The sequence below is a fragment of the Panthera leo genome, chromosome D4 (genome assembly GCF_018350215.1).
Source record: "Panthera leo isolate Ple1 chromosome D4, P.leo_Ple1_pat1.1, whole genome shotgun sequence".
Taxonomy (NCBI): Eukaryota; Metazoa; Chordata; class Mammalia; order Carnivora; family Felidae; genus Panthera; species Panthera leo.
In genome coordinates, this window is record NC_056691.1 from 66,441,068 (window position 1) to 66,462,012 (window position 20,945).

The following is a 20,945-nucleotide window of genomic DNA, read 5'->3' on the forward strand; positions in this document are numbered from 1 at the left end:
TTCACACAGCTGCCATTTACAAAGTGCCTGCAATATGCCAGGCCTAATGCCAGATGCTGTGAAGAATGTGAAGCTATACAAATATATAGTCCTGCACTCACCACTCAGTTAAAGGACATTAAATAAAAATTAATAGTATTATGTAAGGTCAAAATTTGGAAGCCATGTAGGGTATTTCCCTTTCTAGAGAGAAATCAAGGTTATGTCCACTCTGTCAAGCCTCACTATCCCCCTAAAATCAAAGAAAGGGGTGTTGACATTCTTGGAAGGAAACCTTTTTCCTCTACCCTTCTAGGTTCTTTGGCTGGTCTAAGAATCAATTAACATAGGACATATTAACAGGAGAAAAGCAAACATACAAATGGGACCCTTAAGAATATGACACCTATAGGCAATCAGGCCATTGAGGTTTATATGCCATTCTGAGCTAAAGGAAAGCTCTAGAATGTCAACGGGGAGGAACACAACTCACCGAAAGAGGGGAAGAGCAAATGTTTGGTAAACAAATGTTTGCCTTACCCTGCAGAGCCCTCCAGGCTCTGCAGAGCTTTGCACCCCCCTTCACCCAGCAGTTAACCATTTCTAGTCCATATGCTTCATAGTTATCTCTGGTGCTAGTTCTCTTCCTGGATCAGACCCTCTATCTAAATTCTTTCAGGCACTTAAGGGAGAGGTAAAAGTTTTTTTAATCTGCCAGTATTGATTGCTTTCAGCTCAATAGAGTCCATATGCCAAAGTGGCACATTTTGTGGACACTTGTTCTGAATCCCTTCAATATGCATTGATCGGGCTTAACATTTCTTGGACCACAGTGCCAGGAAGTTGTGTTTTTGGTGTGAGGGAAGGAAACTGAAGTGCTAAGCCCCTTTGCAATCTTCAGTCTCCCTAGAGAGGCCTGGGCTACGTTCCCCCTAGAAAGGACCTTCTGTTTCCTGGAGTGGAACTAGGGTAGAGCCTAGGGGGAGGCCACGGGGCTATGTAGGCTGGCAAAATGCTTTCTTAAAGTTCCACAAGAAATAACATTGGGCTATGAGTTAAGAAAAACTATCAAAAACATGGTTAGTTCAGGAGACCACACAACGTGTCCTTTCAATATTCGTGTTAAACTGTAGATCAACAGGCCCATTCAAGAATCACATAATTTCTGGGCACCTGGGTGGCTCAGTTCGTTGAGCATCTGACTTCAGCTCAGGTCACGATCTCACAGTTCATGGGTTTGAGCCCCGTGTCGGACTCTGTGCTGACAGCTCAGAGCCTAGAGCCTGCTTCAGATTCTGTGTGTGTGTTTCTCTCTCTGCCTCTCCCCCACTTGTGCTCTGTCTCTCAAAAATAAATAAACACTAAAAAAAATTTTTTTAATTAAAAAAAAAAGAATTACATAATGTCTCATGAGAAGTTACCATTCCAGGACTTTACTACTTACTAGTAATTGGGGCTGAGACTCAGTGAGGTTGCATGCTAACTTGTACATCTGTGAGTAATAGAGATGCAAATGATTTCTGACTAGTAGATAAGATAACCCCAAAGGTTGTGATTTTATTGCCCCATAGGACAGTAAACCAATATTGTATATCTCATAATGACCTCATTCTGAAGTTCTTTTTAAAATTTCCTATAAGTGATTTCAGCTCAGGTCATGATCTCACTGTTTGTTAGTTCGAGCCTCGCTGTGGGTTCTGCACTGACAGTGTGGAGCCTGCATTGGGTTCTCCCTCTCTCCCTCTCTCTCTGCCCCTCCCTGCTGCTGCTCTCTCTTTCTCTCAAAATAAATAAATAAACTTTTTTTTTTTTAAATTAAAAATTAAAAAATAAATAAAATAAAATTGCCTATAAGTAGGGCTTGCTTCAGCAGCACATATACTAAAATGGGAACGATACAGAGAAGATTAGCATGGTCCCTGTGCAAGGATGATACGCAAAATTGTCTATAAGTATCTGTTTCTCATCTTACCAGTTCCCTCAATTAACGAGTTAAATAAAATCTTTGACTTGTGTTTATTCTATATTTTTGAGAGAGTCATGTTTTCAACTTTTAAAATTTATACTTTGACAGAAAATTTATTTAACAAGTTAAATAAAATCTTTGACTTGTGTTTATTCTATATTTTTGAGAGTCATGTTTTCAACTTTTAAAATTTGTACTTTGACAGAGGCCTGCGATCAATCCAGGGATAATGAGAATCCCTCTGCCTGGCCTTGCCCTCTAGCATTTATGTACCTTGGGAGCCTCAAAGGGAGTTACCAGGCAGGTAGGAAAGGATTCCTGTGTATGGGACCCTGGGTCCTGTCCAAATACCACCTCCATGGTATCGAATCAAGACCACAAGCAATATATTATTAAAAACAAACAAACAAACAAACAAAAAACCAGAAGATTAAAATTCAATTATGTGCAACAAAATTAAGTAGTATTGGATAATAACCCAAAATATAAATATCCATGTGTTCATTCTGATATAAATAAATGACTGAGTAAATGAATTACAGAATAATTCCAAATCTTTTATATCAATACTCCACCCTTAAGGAGGAAGAACCTATCTCCCCACCTCTGAAAAAGTGGACTGCACACAAGTGCTTCCAAAGAGTACAGTATGAAAAGAATGAAAAAAGAGTAACTTTACGATAAAGAAACATGGCAAAACGTTAACTCAGCAAGGTGATATGGGTGAACATCAACAGTGATAATATTCACCCTTGATACTATGTGATGAAAGCGTCACTTAAATTCTTTGGTCTTCCAAAAACACATACCCCCTGTCTAATCATGAGAAAACATAAAACAATTCCCAACAGAGGTACATTCTGTAAAATATGTGACCAGTACTCCTCAGAACTTTAAAGATCATCAAAAACAAGGTAAGTCAGAGAAACTGCCCCAGCCAAGAGGAATTAAAGGAAACCTAACTACTGAATGTAACATGGTATCCTACATGGGATCCTGGAACAAAAAAAAGGACACTAGGGGAAAACTGAGGAAATCTAAACAAAGTATGGATTGTAGTAAACAATTAAATGTATCAATATTGGTTTATTAATTGTGACAAATGTAGCATATTAATGGATGATATTATAACAAGAGAAACTGGATGTGGGGTGTACGGGAACTCTATATTATCTTCATAACGTTTCTGTAAATCTAAAGGTGTTTTGAAATAAAAAGTTTGTTTAAAAATAAATCATGGGGTGCCTGGGTGGCTCAGTCAGTTGAGCATCTGACTTTGGCTCAGGTCATGATCTCATGGTTCATGAGTTTGAGCCCTGTGTTGGGCTCTGTGCTGACAGCTCAGAGCCTGAAGCCTGCTTCGAATTCTGTGTCTCCCTCTTTCTCTGCCCTCCCCTGCTCATGCTCTTTCTCTCTCTGTCTCAAAAATAAATAAAACATCAAAAAAAAATTTTTTTAATCATAATTGGAGAGCCTGCGTGACTCAGATGGTTAAGCATCTGACTTTGGCTCAGGTCATGATCTCACGGTCTGTGAGTTCAAGCCCCACGTCAGGCTCTGTGCTGATAGCTCAGAGCCTGGAGCCTGCTTCGAATTCTGTGTCTCCCTCTTTCTCTGCCCCTCCCCTGCTCATGTTCTGTCTCTCTGTCTCAAAAATAAATAAAAAGCATTAAAAAAAAATAAATCATAATACCACATACAGACTTTAAAAAGATTAAATTAAATCCCAATTCCATAGTTTATTGACTGTGACCTTGGATAGGTCATTTAACCTTTCTAAGTGTCATCCATAAAATAATAATACTATTATCAATCTTGCAAGATTGTTGTGAGGGTGAAATGCAAAAACACTTGATTCCCTCCACCTTGACTTGAGGGCTATCAAAATGCTCTTGAATGAACCCGGGAGGAAATGCACTCTAATTTGCCTGGAAACTATTAATTTTTGCACCTCTTGAAACACTCTAGCAGTGCCAGGTACAAGGCCCACCTAGCACAAGCCTGAGTAAATGTAACTTGTAACCCCAGCAGCTCTCAAAATATGTTCTAGTGCCCTCCCAGTCTCTGAGGTTCTTGGTCTACAAAGAGGGAAAGTTGGTGTCCAAAATTCAGTTGAGTTTGCTGGGCTTACAGAGAAGAACAAAGCCCGAGTGGGTGTCTGGGGAAGGAGAACGGTCCTCACTTAGAATAAGCCCGAACTGATTTGGCAGATGATTAGCTAAGGAGACAGCCACACTTCTTCCCTCAGGGGCTTCTGTTTGGATGGGGTTGTCAAATGGGCGCACAAGGGACTGGAGTCCCTGGGAGTCCCTGAGAGTCCCTGGGAGCAGACTGCCAGGCAGAGCTGGGATGCCTCCTGGCATTGCCTCTGTGGACCATGGACAGTGGGAAGATGAGAGTCTGATAAGCTGTCCCTTTTCTTATCCTATTATCGTTCATGCTATGCTACTGTGTGCAATAGGTTTCTCACCGCACATTTTAGGGAACTTTGGAGGTGGTGGAACTGTTTGGTCAGATCTGACTCCTGTGCTAGGTTGGCATCAATATCTCCACAGTCTTCTTCACTAGGATTGAGACAGTAGGATTCTTAGAAACGGAGTTGTGCTTACACATGCCTGCTTTGTTGGAGATCCACACCAGAGGGCAGTATGGGTGCTCTGTTCTAGAGATGCCCTTTTTTCCTAGAGGGGAGAGCTGAGTAATGGGTCTTCTCATAGCACTTTCCTGAGAAACAAAAGAAAAATGTAGGTAGATTCACTTTCTATTGCTGTGGGATAAATTACCACAAACTCAGTAGCTTAAAACAACATTCATTTGTTAACTCACAGCTGTGCAGGTCAGTGGTTGACTGCTTTCACAACCACAGATAGGAGGCAACAGTGGGTGTGGCTGGCCGGAGGGAGGGATCCAGGAAATGTGGCACTATCACACTGGAGCCATAAATTTTGGCTAATGACCTCCATCATGCTACAGCCACTTCAGCTAAGGAAAAGAAATGGAAGATTCAGAGTCCTTGTGGAGAGCACAAGGTAGCAGCAACTCAGTGGGGATTTTGCTTGGTTTACAAACTTCTCTGGGTGTTCTGGAAATCTGACTTCAGATCAGAGTTTCATTTTCTGTGATGGGATAGTTGGGATTGTGTTCAGTTCATCAGTACACTGAAATTTTTTCTAAGTCTTAAAAAGAAAACAAACAACAACAACAAAAAACCCACCTTCTGACTCTAGAACTTTCCTTCTGTGGTCTAGACCCCCTTGAAGACTGTTCTTTAACCATTCTCTTTCCCAAGCTATCCTGAAAAAAAATGAACCTTTTCAAAATGCAAAAACAAGACTTTAAAATGCAAAACTAGGGATTCCTGGGTGGCTCAGTTGCTTAAGTGTCCAACTTTGGGATATCAGGTCATGATATCGTGGTCTGTGGGTTTAAGCCCCACATTGGGCTCTGTGCTGAGAGCCTGGAGCCTGCTGTGTGCACGCACACATGCTCTCTCCCTCTTTCTCTTTCAAAAATAAATAAAACCATTTTTTAAAATTTTAATGTAAAAATGGGTTTTACGTAGGTTTAAAAGGAGTACACCCAAAAAGGGCGGACCTACACCAGCCGACTCCATCTTGTTCTGTGTCCTCCACCTTGACCACGCCTCCTCCCCTTGAGTAACCTCCCGCTCACCCTTCAAACTTCCCGATCAAAACACACCCTGCAACCTGCGTAACAGGACTCCGACCCTTCCCCAGTCACGACCCTTCCCTAGCCAGTCGGCTGAGGCCACAGCCATTACCTCACCAACTGCCCCTAGACCCCAATAAAACCTTTGTGCTTTTGAAACTCGCTCTCTCTCTCCGGTATCTCACCGCTGCGTCGGTGCAGGTGGGAGATTGAGCTCCAGCTAGCTCGAATAAAGGCTCTTTGCTTTTGCATCAGACTCAGGTCCCTGGTGGTCTTTGGGGATCACGAATTCTGGGCATAACACTCCCAAGTGGAATCAAGTTTAGTTGTACTGTCCCAAGCTACAAGACAGAAAACATGAAGTCTGCCTTCCTCTAACTTTCCCTAACATACTGGATTTTTAATAATAAAGAATATGGGGCACCTGGGTGGTTCAGTCGGTTAAGCCTCAGACTCTTGGTTTCAGCTCAGGTCATGATCTCAGGGTTTGTGGTTTCAAGCCCTGCACTGGGCTCAGCACTGACCGTGTGGAGCCTGCTTGGGATTCTCTGTCTTCCTCTCTCCCTGTCCCTCCTTCCTTCTGTCTCTCTCTCAAAATAAATTAATTAATTAAAAAAAATAGAAGCAGCTGCAGGCAGGTCTGTGTTCTCTCTTGGATGAAGACCTTTTTTTACAGCCAATTTTGTTAACCAGTTAGGAAGCTTTCCTTCTCTCTTATTTGGTATTTAAATTTTATGAGGTTCTGCTGTTCAAATTTGGTAAAGAATCATACGCATTTAAGTAGTATCATTGGCCAGATATCGCTACCGACTTCTCTGTATTCAAGCAATCACAAGAGAAAGGGACTGTGAATGGGCTTTTCAAAGAAAAATTGCAAATGCTCCTCTATCTGCCTCTTTTGGTGATAGTCCCACTTACAGGATACGGTCATTAATCTACACCAGGAAAAGGATGCTAAATTTGGTGGAGAGTGGAGAAGATATTACAATGAGGAAATGGAATTAACCTATAAAAGCTTTGTAAGTAAAAGGCTTATTACTTTGAGTTGACCTTGAGACATTTCATTGCCTACCTCTGTGCGGCCAGCTGGCTTCGCAATGGACAATAAAGTCTCCAAAAATACTTCATGTAAGATTGTTGTATGTCTTCCTTAATTTACCCTAATGATCCTGGGTGGGACATTGCTTCATAAGGAAAAGTAGAGTCTCGGGAGAGCCATCTAGCTTAGTCGCTGGATTATCAATGGCTAAATTGTCACAAATAGCCAATTACCCGCCGCTTCCTTTTCGGCAGTCCTTCCTATGGTTGAGGCTACATCCTCCTTCCCTATCAAATCTTACTTTGTATTTCTCACTTTTATCAATGCATTTCCATTCAGCAACCAAACAGTCTTAGACTAATGGCACTGTCTGGTCAATCTGCCTGGCACATAGCGGACACTTAAAATTCATTAACTGAATCCAACACTTCCACCTTTACCTCTAAATTAACATTTTCTCTCAGCTGGATGGGACTTACTCCTTCCTTAGTCTAGATGCTGTTTTCTGTAACTGTACTGGAACTTGCCATATGAGTAAAGAAAAACTATCCCCCCTTTCACAGACATTGCCCCACCCGGATGTCACATGCTTGTAAAGATCCTAGGCATTCATTTTTTCAAACCCACCTTGAGAACAGCTACACATTAAGCTGTTGCTCCTCAGTTCCAAACGGACATTGGGTTTATTTAGGCTTCTTCTGACAAGTAAATTGTCAACACGTATGGTTATTTTCTTTATTGACCTCACAGCTCTCTCCTTCAGGTTGACACCAAAGAAAACACTTTAAACCTCTGGAAATGTGAGGGCCCCGAGAGAAAGAGGAGAAAAGAACAAAAGACCAATAGGGAGGTACGGGGGGGAAAAAAATAAGGTCTAGAAATAATCCCAAAGCAAAATGCCACATATAAGAAAACATTCTTGGGGCGCCTGGGTGGCTTGGTCGGTTAAGCATCCAACTTCGGCTCAGGTCATGCATGATCTCACGGTCCGTGAGTTCGAGCCCCTCTTTGGGCTCTGTGCTGACAGCTCAGAGCCTGGAGCCTGTTTCAGATTCTGTGTCTCCCACTCTCTCTGCTCCTCCCCTGTTCATGCTCTGTCTCTCTGTGTCTCAAAAATAAATAAACGTTAAAAAAAAATTAAAAAAAAAAAAGAAAACATTCTTGGCAATCTCAGCTTTCAAAATTAGAACAAACCCGGGGCGTCTGGGTGGCTCAGTCAGTTAAGCGTCTGACTTTGGCTCCAGGTCATGATCTCACGGTTGGTGACTTGGCGCCCTGGGTAGGGCTGTGTGCTGACAGCTCAGAGCCTGGAGCCTGCTTCAGATTCTGTGTCTCCCTCTCTCTCTGCCCCACCCCTGCTTGCTCTCTGTCTCTCTCTGTCTCTCAAAAATGAATCAACGTTAAAAAAAGTTTTGAAAACAAAACAAAATTAGAACAAACCTAAATGTCCAATGTTAGGGGAATGAGTGAATTACAATCTACTCAGGTAATGGAACATTGTGCATCCATTAAATGTTTCTTTTGAAGAATGTGCCACAGCAAAGAGCAAAAGTTTATGTAATGAAAACTTTTTAAAAAGCAAAACAAAATCCTATTGTGCTGTAAGCTGCTTATCAAATGGTATGTCTGACAGAGGGAAGAGGAAGGAGTGGGAGTAGGAAGGGGGGAGCCATGTCAAGGACAGAACCCCAAGGAACACCGATATCTATAGAATGTCCCAGGAAGGGGTGCCTTCAAAGAAGACAGAAAAAGGTGAAGCAAAGAAGCCACGCAAAGGAGGGAACCAAGAGAGCATGAAGTCACAGGATATGGGAGAAGATGGGATGTCCAAGGTGTGAGCCATTTGTATCCAATTCTATACTTAGAATTTAGGTGAGGACCCAAAGAGGGAGATCCTAGTATAGGCATTTTGCTATGAGCAAACTTGAGCAAAGTGTCAAGAGGAACTTGGCAAGTTGGACAACATCCCAGAGTAGGGGAGAGATGGGATTTGAGCTGAGGTCGGCCTCTAGGCAAAGCCTATGCTCTCTCTCTGCCTTACTCTAGGCTGCCTCCCTGCCAAGTTAGAAATTTTCTCCTGATATGTCTGATTTAAAAAGGATCAGTCAGTTGTATTTTCTATTTAAAGGGTACATTCTGATAGAAGGACAGAAATGGGAGAAGAGGGTGAGAGAATGGACCCCAGGGCAATTGATTAGTATGGGGATTGCAAACTCCGTTGCTCACAAAGCATGTAAGGTAGAAGGGGAAGCAGCCTGGAAAACTAGAGCATGCTCACATCGCCTAAAGGGAGCAGGAGTGCAGCAACCTCATCCACTGTTGGATATTCCCATTTGTTTGGAGATGCCAGAAATCTGGATTTTATCTTTCTCTGTGACATTTTCAAATTTTAAATGCTAGGATCTAAATAAAAACATTTTTAAACACTATGCAGACTAAATAAATCTGTGGAGTAGATTGGGCCCAAGTTTAGACCGCTGGCTTAGTATCTCTAAGGGCAGTTTGTCTTTAGGAACTACATCCTCAGTTGTGCTGATTCTATGCAAAGCTAATCCCCAGACTACGGGGAAATCCCATTTCCTGGAGCAGGCCTCGGGTGGGGGCACTTCTTGGTCTTTCTTTCTGAGCTTGTCTCATTGGGCCCATCACTCAACTTTCTATGATGAATGCTTTGTTGGGTTCTGTTCCATGGAGTTAAAGGAGCATGGAGTGTCTCTCATCACAGCCCTTCTTTCCTAGGAAAATAAATGGCCAGCTCCCGGGAGTTAGGGATTTTTTTATGCAATGACTTTCCTCCACGAGATTTATTGCCGCAGCTTTGTGAGAGATTTGTAGTAAGTAGTGTTCGGGCTGTAGGTCTTAAATCCTCAATGCCACAGTCATAACTCTCCAGGAAGGAAATGATAGAAGATCACAGTAGCTAATATTGCATTATGATGATACTGTCTCTGCAGAAATGATTGCCGTCTTGCTGCTGCTGTCTTACTTAGGAAACGTGAGCTCTTCAAACGTGCTTGAGTTATCTATCCAGGTGGTGCCCTGCGAGATCCCGAAGAACCTACAGACGAGGGGAAGAGAGCAAACATTTACTGAATGTCTACCACTGCCCTTTTCACGTATAGGGAGACTGAGGCTCACAGAAATCAAATAATTTTCCCAAGGTCTCCTGCTGTAAAACCTCTCTGATTACAAAGCAGATCTTGTCTACCATGCCACATGGAACATCTATTTTTACATATAGGAGATTGTCTAATGAATCAAAGTCGATAGGAGTGAATAGTGAACTATTATCCCCCTTTTAGGTTTAACCCGAATCTATTTCACTTTTAAATTCAGTGTACAGTGTATGTATGGGAAGTCCAGAAGATAAACAATCTGAGTAACACCACGAGAAAACAAACAGTCAGACAAACCCAGACTGTAGAATAAAGACAATCATCCCAGTCACTTCAAATAGTCAATGTCACAGTGAAAAATGTCAAGATGCGCTTCTAGTTTAAAGCAGATTGAAAAGAGAAATGAACAAATGCAAGATATAAACCTTAATTGGATCCTGGTTCTAAATGGAACTACTGGATATAACATTTTGGGAACAATTGAGAAAATTTGAATATGGACTAGATGTTAGATGATATTAGAGATTATTATTAGTTGTCTTAACTGTGATAATGGCATTGTGATTATGCAAGACAACAGTCGTATTCTTAGGAGATATGTATGTACTGAAGTGCTGAGGAGTAAAGTATCATGATGTCTGACCTTCAATTTCAAATGATTGAGAAAAAATTATAACACATAAAATATTTTATAAGCAAATAATGAATTTTAAAAAGAAACAAAATAAAAGTGTATACAATATTATAAATTGCTGAATCTAGGTGGTGAGTATGTAGGGAACCTGTGCACTATTCTTTCAACTTTTCTGTGCATTTAAAATTCTCCATAGTATAAAGCAAAAATGTACAAGTAAAAAACTTGATTGGACTAAGCTGCCTCAGAATGATAAAGTGGGGGCTATATTGAATAGGGTGAACGCATTTTGAAATTCCTTAGGAGATTAAAAATATGGGGGCGCCTGGGTGGCTCAGTCGTTTAAGCATCCGTCTTCAGCTCAGGTCATGATCTCACTGTTTGTGAATTTGAGCTCCACCTCGGGCTCTGTGCTGACAGCTCAGAGCCTGGAGCCTGCTTCGGATTCTGTGTCTCCCTGTCTCTATGCCCCTCCTCCACTCATTCTCTGTCTCTGTCTCTCTCTGTCTCTCTCTCTCTCCAAAAAAAAAAAAAAAAAAAAAAAGATTAAAAATATGGACAAATTTATATAGCTTACAATTGGTGTTCATTAGAGTCAGCGAAAAAATATTTTCAAAGGATAAACATAGAAAACTATGGCCATATAAAAACATATTTGCTGGTGGACAAGAATTAAAACGGCATCTGTTTGGTTAGTGGAAATACAGGTAATTTTTTTCCCTAAATTACTCTTGCTATATCATCTTTTCCATGAATATTATCATCAAAAAGTATGCTCATAGACCAAGACAGGAAAAGGTCATAACTCTTGCTATGGTGTGAGGTTACAGATGACTATTTTTCTTTTTTAAGAGTCATCCTTGGGGGCACCAGACTGGCTCAGTTGGAAGGATATGTGACTCTTGATCTCGAGGTTTGAATTCCATGTTGGGTGTAGAGATTACTTAAATAAGTAAGTAATTTACTTATGTTTACTTATTTTTAAGAGAGAGAGAGAAAGAGAGAATGAATAGGGGACGGGCAGAGAGAGAGAGGGAGAGAAAGAATCTGAAGCAGGCTCCATGCTGACAGCAGAGAGCCAGATAAGGGGATCAAACTCACAAACCACAAGATCATGACCTAAGCCAAGATCAAGAGGTGGATGTTTAACTAACTGAGCCCCCTAGGCGGTCCCCCAATTTTTTTTTAAAAGAGTTATCCATGGGGCACCTGGGTGTCTCAGTTGGTTGAGAGTCCAACTCCTGATTTTGGCTCAGGTCATGATCCCAGGGTTGTGGGATCAAGCCCCCTGTCACACTATGCAAATGAGTATGGAGCCTGCTTAAGATTCTCTCTCTCTCTCTCTCTCTCTCTCTCTCTCTCAGCGCCTCTCCTCTACCTGTGCTCTTTCTCTCTCTCTAAAATTAAAAAGAAAATAAAAATAAAAAAGTCATCCTTAAAGTCCATTATAAAAAAATATCCTGGGGGCGCCTGGGTGGCTCAGTCGGTTGAGCGTCCGACTTCAGCTCAGGTCACGATCTCACGGTTCCTGAGTTCGAGCCCCGCGTCGGGCTCTGGGCTGATGGCTCAGAGCCTGGAGCCTGCTTCCGGTTCTGTGTCTCCCTCTCTCTCTGCCCCTCCCCCGTTCATGCTCTGTCTCTCTCTGTCTCAAAAATGAATAAACATTAAAAAAAAAATTAAAAAAAAATACCCTGTATCTTATATTTTTATAATCAGTAAATGCGTTGAATTCATTGTGCTATTAAAAACAAATCATTCTGGGAATTTCAGCTCCATAATTGTAGCATGGTTAAAAAGATCTGGGAAAAATCTAGGGAAACAACCATAAGTGAAAATTAAGTAATTAAAAATTTAAAACAGTTCCAGAAAGTTTTGTTCATGAATGGTCAAGAAAATAGTTTCATCTCAGTTATAAGAATGACTGTCTAAAATAGGGTTTAGCAAACACAGGCTGGCCACCTATTTTTGTAAATAAAGTTTTATTGGAGTACAACCATGCTCATTCATTTATGTATTGTGTATGGCCGCTTTCAGACTACAACAAGAGTTGAGTGGTTTCAACAGAGACGCTGTGGCATGCAAAGCCTAAAATACCACTAGCTGGCCTTTTAGGAAAAAATCTGCAGTGGGGTGCCTAGGTGGCTCAGTCAGTTGAGCATTGACTCTTTTTAAAAAAATATATATATTTTTTGATGTTTATTTATTATTGAGAGACAGAGAGGGACAGAACATGAGCATGGGAGGGACAGGGAGAGGAGGAGACACAGAATCTGAAGCAGGCTCCAGGCTCTGAGCTGTCAGCAGAGAGCCCTATGCAGGGCTCGAACTCATGAACCGGGGAACTCATGAACCAGGAGATCATGACCTGAGCGGAAATCCGGCACTTAACCAACTGAGCCACCCAGGGGCCCTGAGAGTTGACTCTTGATTTTGGTCATGATCTCACAGTTGTGAGATCGATCCTGCACTGGGCATGGGATCTGCTTGGGATTCTCTCTCCCTCTCTCTCTCTGCCCCTTCCCCATGCACACTCTCCCTCTCTCAAAAATAAAAATAAACTTAAAAAGTTTGCTGAGCCCTAGTCTAAAAGTATCCATGTATATGAAAAAGGATTAAATGACTACGGAAAAATAAGGTGGATGTATTATGGTGGGCATATTGTTGTAATATTTTATTCATAACCTTTAAAATTACATTGTTGGGGCACCTGCATGGCTCAGTAGGTTAAGCGTCTGACTTCTGACTTGGGCTCAGGTCATGATCTCATGGTTCATGAGATGGACCCCCACATCAGACTCTGTGCTGACACCGCGGAGCCTGCTTAGGATTTTCTCTCCCTCTCTTCCCCTCCCCCACTCGCACTCTCTGTGTCTCAAAATAAACAAATATTTATTATAAATAAATATAATAAAGAAATAAAGTTACATTGTTGTTACAATGTGGTTTGTTCATTTAATAAATATTTTTAAGAAAAAATAATCGAATGAGATGTTGTTGTTTTTGCAATGCATGAAATCGTGAGGGAGGAAGCAAATAACAAGTATGTATTATATAGCTATTAAAGCTTGACACGGAAATTGTAATTTCCGAGTGACAAAGAAAATAATCAGAAATACAGGAGGGAAATTACTAAGGTAATTCTCCTAGGATTGTTCATAATAACAAAATAGTGGGAATACCATGTTAACTGTTAAATAAATAATGGTTTATATGATGGAGTATTACACAATCATTAAAAAAACAACACTTTTTAGAGCATTTATTACTTTTGTAATTGGAAACAATTCTATATTTGAAAGGCTGAGGAAACAATAGAAAATGTTCATGATAGTAATTTAAGCAAAATAAATCACAAAACATTTCAAAATAACTGTTTATAAGCATTATCTACATCTACATAATCTTACAAATACATAGAAAAATATCTGGAAAATATAAACTATACTCATCAACAGTGGTGTAGGAGGTGAAATTTGGGAAGACTTTTTGTTTCTCAATACAATTCTAGAGTATTTAATTTTTTTAAAGCATGTATATCAAGAAAAGAAATATATACATCCATCTTTATTTTTTTAATTTTTTAAATTTAATTTTAAGTAATCTCTACACCCAATGTGGGGCTCCAACTCACGACCCCGAGATTAAGAATTGCATACTCTACTGACTGAGCCAGCCAGGCACCCCTATATATCCGTCTTTAAAAATAATACTTATTAGGGGCACCTGGGTGGCTCAATTGGTTAAGTGTCCAACTATTGATTTTAGATTAGTTCATGATCTCACACTTTGAGATCAAGCCTCACGTCAGGCTCTGCACTGACAGTATGGAGCCTGCTTAAGATTCTTTCTCTCACTCTCTCTGCCCCTTCCCTGTGCTCTCTCACTCTCTCTCTCTCAAAATAAATAAATAAACATTAAAAATAATAATATTTATTAAAATGTTTTCAGTGACCTAGTTAAATGTTTATAAAAAGCCGAATGTCAAATTACAGAAAAAATATGATCTCAGGTTCAGGAATAAAATGTACAAAAACAAAGACCAAGAAAATATCAAAATATGAAGTGATGTACCACCTTGTACCTGTCAGAGTGGTTAAATTTAACAACACAAGAAACAAGTGTTGTAGAGGATGCAGAGAAAGGGGAAACTTTTGCACTATTGGTGGGAATGCAAACTGGTGCAACCACTCTGGAAAACAGTATGGAGGTTCCTCAAAAAGTTAAAAATAGAACTACCCTATGATCCAGCAATTGCACGACTAAGGTATTTACCCAAAGGATACAAAATACAGATTTGAAGGGGTTCATGCACCCCAATGTTTATAGCAGCATTATCAACAATAGCCAAATTATGGAAAGAGCCCAAGTGCCCATAAATTAATGAGTGGATAAAGAAGAGTGGTATGTATATACAATGGAATATTACTCAGCCATCAAAAAGAATGAAATCTTGCTATTTGCAATGACATAGGTAGAGCTGGAGTGTATTATGCTAAGCGAAATAAGTCAGGCAGAGAAAGACAAATATCACATGATTTCACTCATATGTGGAATATAAGAAACAAAACAGATGAACGTATGGGAAGGGGGAAAAAAAAGAGAGAGGGAACAAACCATTAACAATAGAGAACAAACTGAAGGTTGCTGGAGGGGAGGTGGGTGAGGGATGGGCTAGGTGGATTATGGGTGCTAAGGAGGGCACTTATGATGAGCACTGGGTGTTATATATAAGTCATGAATCACTCAATTCTACTCCTGAAACCAATGTCGTCCTGTATTTTAACTAACTAGAATTTAAACAAAAATTTAAAAAATACAGGAACTATTACTTCTGAGAGACGGCATTGTGGATAATTATTACCGTATCTTTTTACACTGATGTCTATCTTCCTGATCTTCCTACAATGACCATGTATTACTTAGATAATCAGGAAAATTTTAATTCTTAAATCAGTAAGAATTTTTAAAAATAACTTCTTAGAGGAAAAGAATATTGTTGCAACTACTACCAATTGATATTACTAGACTTTTGGATCCCTTTATCTCTGTCTCTGTCTGTCTCTCTGTCTCTCTCTTTCACACACACACACACACACACACACACACACACACACACGGTAATTCCTCACAATAATGACATACTATTAAACTCTACCAGGTCCCCCATTTCTGTCTCACATTTCCTGGCCTTCTTTTCTCATAACTTCCCAAAATCTTGTATGCCATTTGAACTCTACAGGTGAGACAGAAAGGAAGAAGATGAAAACATTCAGGCATATAGTTTCTGCAATTCTCCTGATATTATGGAAAGGATAAAATATCCAAGTCCTTATAATGACCACAAGGCATACTTGAACTGTATCCTTTCCATGCACCCTTACCCCCTGACACATGCACTGCTCTGATCTCACCTTACCACTCTCTCCATCATTCTTAGACTTCCTTCAGGCCCCCATGCAAATTTCGTTGTATTAGGGGACAGCTAACAGGCTTTCACCAATTCCACCAACTTGGTTTCAAAGTGTTAGCAAAATATGCTGTATTAAATCTGAATGAAATCGTCATAAAAGTGAAAAATCACTCAATAGTCAGTTTCCAAGATGGCCTCCTGATATCTGGCTAGTCTTCTCCCACTGACTAGGGTTGACTTGCATAACCAGTAGGATACTGCAGACATGACAAGGTAGCTTCCAAGGCGAGGCCATAAGAGACATTGAGACCTCCACCACACTCTCTTGGATTACTCACACTGGAGGAAGAGAGTCCCTACTACAGGGAGACCCATATGGTAATGAAATGAAGTTTCCTGCCAACAGCCAGCATCAACTTGCCATTAACACATGTAAGCCACCTGGGAAACAAATTGACCAGCTCTAGTCAAGCCTTCATATGGCTGTTTTTCTGGCCAATATCTCAGCTTCAATTTCCTGAGTGACCTGGAGCCTGAACTACCCGGCTAAGGCACTCCCAAATTCCTGACCCACAGATACAATGAGGGATTAAAAACAATCCTTACTGTTGTTTCATCCACTAAGTTTGGGGGTTAATTTGTTATACAGCAATGGAAAATTAATACACTCACTAACTTAATTCTTAAGGCCTTTTAATCCATATAGCTCTAATTCCTTTAGGTGACACACCCATCAGCATAAGTCCACACAAACTCAGGCAAAGAAGTAGACCACTGTTTCTCGGATTGTCCAAAGTACCATTCTCCACTTCTTTTCCTACTTCCCAGGGTCTCAAGGGCCCATCTGTCTGTCTCTACATCTCAGCAAATGATACTCACTTCTCTTGCAACAGGGTTGGGGCAGATTTCAGCCTGCACCTTCTCCCATGTTTCTGTTAGTCTCCATCCAGAGCCTTGCCCAAAAGTCTAAGGGAGGAGACATTCCTCATTCTTGCTCCCACCCCAGCCTCAGAATCCAGGTAATCTAGGCTGGCCATACCTATCCAGCCCTGCCTGGGGGTAGGTAGGGGCGGGGGTTGAATGGTTTACATGGGAAGATCATCTGAATGATTCTCCCTCAACCTGCTGGCTGGGCCAGACTTTACAACCTCAACTACTGCAGTGATAGACGGCAGTCCCATCTCCACAAAGAAAGAACAGTTTTCATGTAGAGAGAGTCAGTCTTGCTCATTTGCCCTCTTTTTTTTTAAGTTTTGTTTATTTTTTTTAGTAATCTCTACACCCAATGTGTTGTTGAACTCACAACCCCAGATCAAGAGTCATGTGCTCTTTTGACTGAACCAGCCAGGTGCCCCAGCCCTGACTCTTTCATCACCAGTGTTCTTTAGTCTCTCAACACTTCTCTGCCTCCACCAGCTAGCTTGAGTTCCATCAAGAAACATTCTCTGTAGAATGCCTCTCTGGTTCAGTCAGTTGAGCGTGCAACTCTTGATCTCGGGGTTGTGAGTTTGAGTCCCATGTTAGGTGTAGAGATTACTTAAAAATAAAATCTTTAGGGGCACCTGGGTGGCTCAGTCGGTTAAGCATCCGACTTAGGCTCAGGTTATGATCTCACAGTTTATGACTTGGAACCCCACGTTGGGCTCTGCACTGGTGGTGCAGAGCCTGCTTGGGATTCTCTGTCTCTTTCCCACTTGTGCTCTCTCTCTCAAAATAAATAAATGAACTTTAAAAAAAAGGATTGAAAGGGGCACTTGGGTGGTTCAGTCGGTTAAGCATCTGACTTTGGCTCAGGTCATGATCTCATGGTTTGTGAGTTCGAGTCCCACATCAGGCTCTGTGTTGACAGCTCAGAGCCTGGAGCCTGCTTCAGATTCTGTCTCTCTCTCTCTCTCTCTCTGCTCCTCCCCCGCTTGCACTCTGTCTCTCTCACTTTCTTTCTGTCAAAAATAAATATTTTAAAAAATTAACAAAAAAAAGATTAAAAAAAAAACCCAAAATCTTTAAAAAAAAGAAACATTCTCCATATGTAGAGAATGAGCCCCTGATTCTAACATGCATTGTGTGTGTGTGTGTGTGTGTGTGTGTGTGTGTGTGTATGCATGGTGTGCGTTTGTATCTGCCTATATGCTGTAACTATATATCTCTGTGTATTGTACACATATATGCTTTGTGTGTCTATATGTATGTTGTGTGTGTTTGTATGCGTGTCTTGTGTGCATGTGGGTTGTGTATATCTGTATTATATTGCATGTATATCTGTGTTGTGTGTATATGTCTCTATGCATGATATGTGTATACGTGTGTGTGTACTTATGCATGCATCCAGCTTCACAGCCTGGAATTCATACAATCTCCCTCCATAAGGATGCCCAAAATAAAACCAATTCCTAATTTTGATAAGTGTACCATAGTTACATAAGATGTTGGCATTAAGTGAAGCTGGATAAAGGGTATACAGGAACTCTTCTGGAAATCTAAAACATTTCCAAAAAAGTTTTTTTTAAAAAAAGCTATTACCCAGATTAGTAAGAAATTCAATCTTCTCCTCTTAGGTCTGAAGCTTCCTAGGGGTACTTAACTTTAGTTCAGAGGCACCACACTCATTGTGACTTCCTCACCGGGGGAGGTGGAGTCAGGGCTGATGCCTGCATAAGTACGGTCCAGACGGATACTCTCCAACTTGCCAAACTGGCATTCCAATTTGCTAAACCTGCAGTGTGATTGCCAACGATCCAGATCCCCTTCCATACTTAGTATATAGAACATTTTTTAAAGATAAAAATAAAAGAGAATTCTTAGGAAAAAAAAAGAATGAAGCACAGATTGAAGGGCCAGCAGTTAATTTAAGGCATAACTGCATTTTTAAGAAACCAGAGGAGGAGATGGGTCTTATGCCTGACTTTGAATGTTCAGGTCTAGACTGGGCAAAAGGAGGCCCCAGAGACAGAGGAGCAGAAAGCTGCCCACTTAGCGGACTTAGGCCTTAGGTATTCAAACCCTTCCTAGACCTGTGTGTTGCCATGGGCCTGATAGTTTACAGATGGTTATCTTGTGTTTAAATATTCTTTCCTCCACTTCTACCCTACAAGTCAATTAAGACTTCTTTGGAGAAGAGTGGATCTGCCCTGCCTGCCAGGCTGGAAACAGAACGCTCAGCTCCTGGGGGGAATGTGGTCTTGTCCTCCTCTCAGCTCACTAAGCAACCTGTTGACAAGCTTATAATTACCAGAACTGTGTGCTACACAATGAATGTTCTTGGGGATTTTAATGATCGAAGTGAATGAACCTGCTTCAACATTTGGAAACGTGCTTGAGGAGAATAATTGCTTTAAAGTGTTTCATAAATTGTTGCTAGGAGACCACATCAAGATGGGCCTTTTTTACTTACAACTTGAAGTTCAACTGGCAGGAAATTCTCCCATTGAAAATATAGATAAGCAAACAGAACAATTCAGAAAAGGTTGGGCGGGGGTTGGGGGAGAATGACAGAAATCCACTAGCTACTAGAGAAAATCTGTCCCTTGAAATAAAATGGAGAACAAGAGGTGAGATGATGTTGGTGACAATTATGAACTTGCATCTCAGTTCTTACTAGGAATATGATCTTGGACAAGTCTTTTATTCTCAGTTTTATCTGAAAAATGGGGTTATCAATAGCTCACTCATAGGATTAGAGATCACGAACATGTGAATGAACTAAGCATGGTACTCCCCCAAAAGCAGTCCTGATGCAAGGAATTGGGTATAGGTGGTTTATTTGGGAGATAATCTCAGGAAGTTCAAAGGAGACAGTGAAGAAGATAAGATTGCAAAGGGAAAGAAGTCAATAAAAGGTACATCAGTGACTAGGAAAGCCCACTATAGATCAGTCCTCTGAAGGGAAACCTCTGAAGGACCACATAGAACACATCTCAGGATTCTCCTGCTGAGGGATGGGGAAGCTGAGATATTTATCCATTGACTCTTTTCTCTTGGTGGTTGAGGGTTGTCCCTAGGAGCAACCTTAAATAACCGGCACCTCCACAATGCCCTGAACAGTCTCCTAATTTCTCGTGGAACAGGAGAAAACCCTCAGGAAGAGAAGCAGGAAATTATGGGCATGTGATGTAGGAACCTGCCAGTGTTACCAAGAACTATTCCACTCCATCCGCATGTGAGTCCAGAGATGAACCAAAGGGATGCGGGTAGGGACGTCAACAGAATCTGCTACACTTAGGATTCAACAAGGTAAAATTAGTTGATGATGACGAAATCAAGGTCAAATAAAAACAGTAATTCTGTAAATGTTGCTGAATCTAATAAAAGTTTACTTTGTAGCAAGGCTGGCAGTGATGACATTTTCTTCTTTTTTTCTAGACTTCCAAGCAGATACAAAATAGCCTGGAACGTAGGCAAGTTTTCCATACTAGTGTGGGCAAGAAATGGTTGACTAAATCCTTTATATATAGCAGTCTCTTGTGGACCAATGTCTGGGGGATCTGGAACATTCTTAGGGAATTCAACTGGACTTCAGACTTCAAGCATTATTTTTGAATTTAAATTTAAATTGTATTTGGAAATTACATTCCTATTCTGCATGGGTCAGGAAGGAAGTTTTCAGCTACTTCCTGTCTAGCAGTCCCCCCCCCCCCCCCCCCCCCCCCCCCCCCCCCCCCCCCCGCCTAACAGCTGTTTGCCATCTGGATCATTAGCAAGTCAGGCAGGGCTCAAACTTGGCGTGCAAGAGCAAAAGCAGGTCAATGTTATCCTCCAAAGTTTTGCCAGCATGTCTGTTCCCCACCCAGCCCTGAGAAGAGCTTTAGCAACATCATGATGTCCCCACAGCATGGAAATGGAAATGGAAAGCTATGTTGGCAGCATAAACAGGAAGCAAGGGGATAAGGCAGGGCACTACCTTAGGAGGGGACAAAAAAAAAAAAAAAAAGGCTGATGATCCCTCCCCCCAATACTCCCAGGCTCCAGCTCCCCTGCTAGGAATCAGACAGATGAGATATGGAAAGGAAAAAAAGTCAAGAAGGAAAGAAAAATAAGCAGGAGAGAGATAATCAGACATTATATGCCTCCTGATGGAAGAACCCAGTACCACTTATGAAGTAGTCTGGCTAAAAAAAATGAACCTGAGTTTGATC

The 20,945-nt window shown here is 41.1% G+C and overlaps 1 non-coding gene across 1 annotated transcript; it reads left to right on the forward strand.

Annotated features, from left to right (window-relative positions):
* Positions 1-1,840: 1,840 nt before the first annotated feature.
* Positions 1,841-1,943, forward strand: LOC122205777. Its single transcript, XR_006196264.1, has one exon. It is a non-coding gene; the product is annotated as a U6 spliceosomal RNA (small nuclear RNA).
* Positions 1,944-20,945: the final 19,002 nt, after the last annotated feature.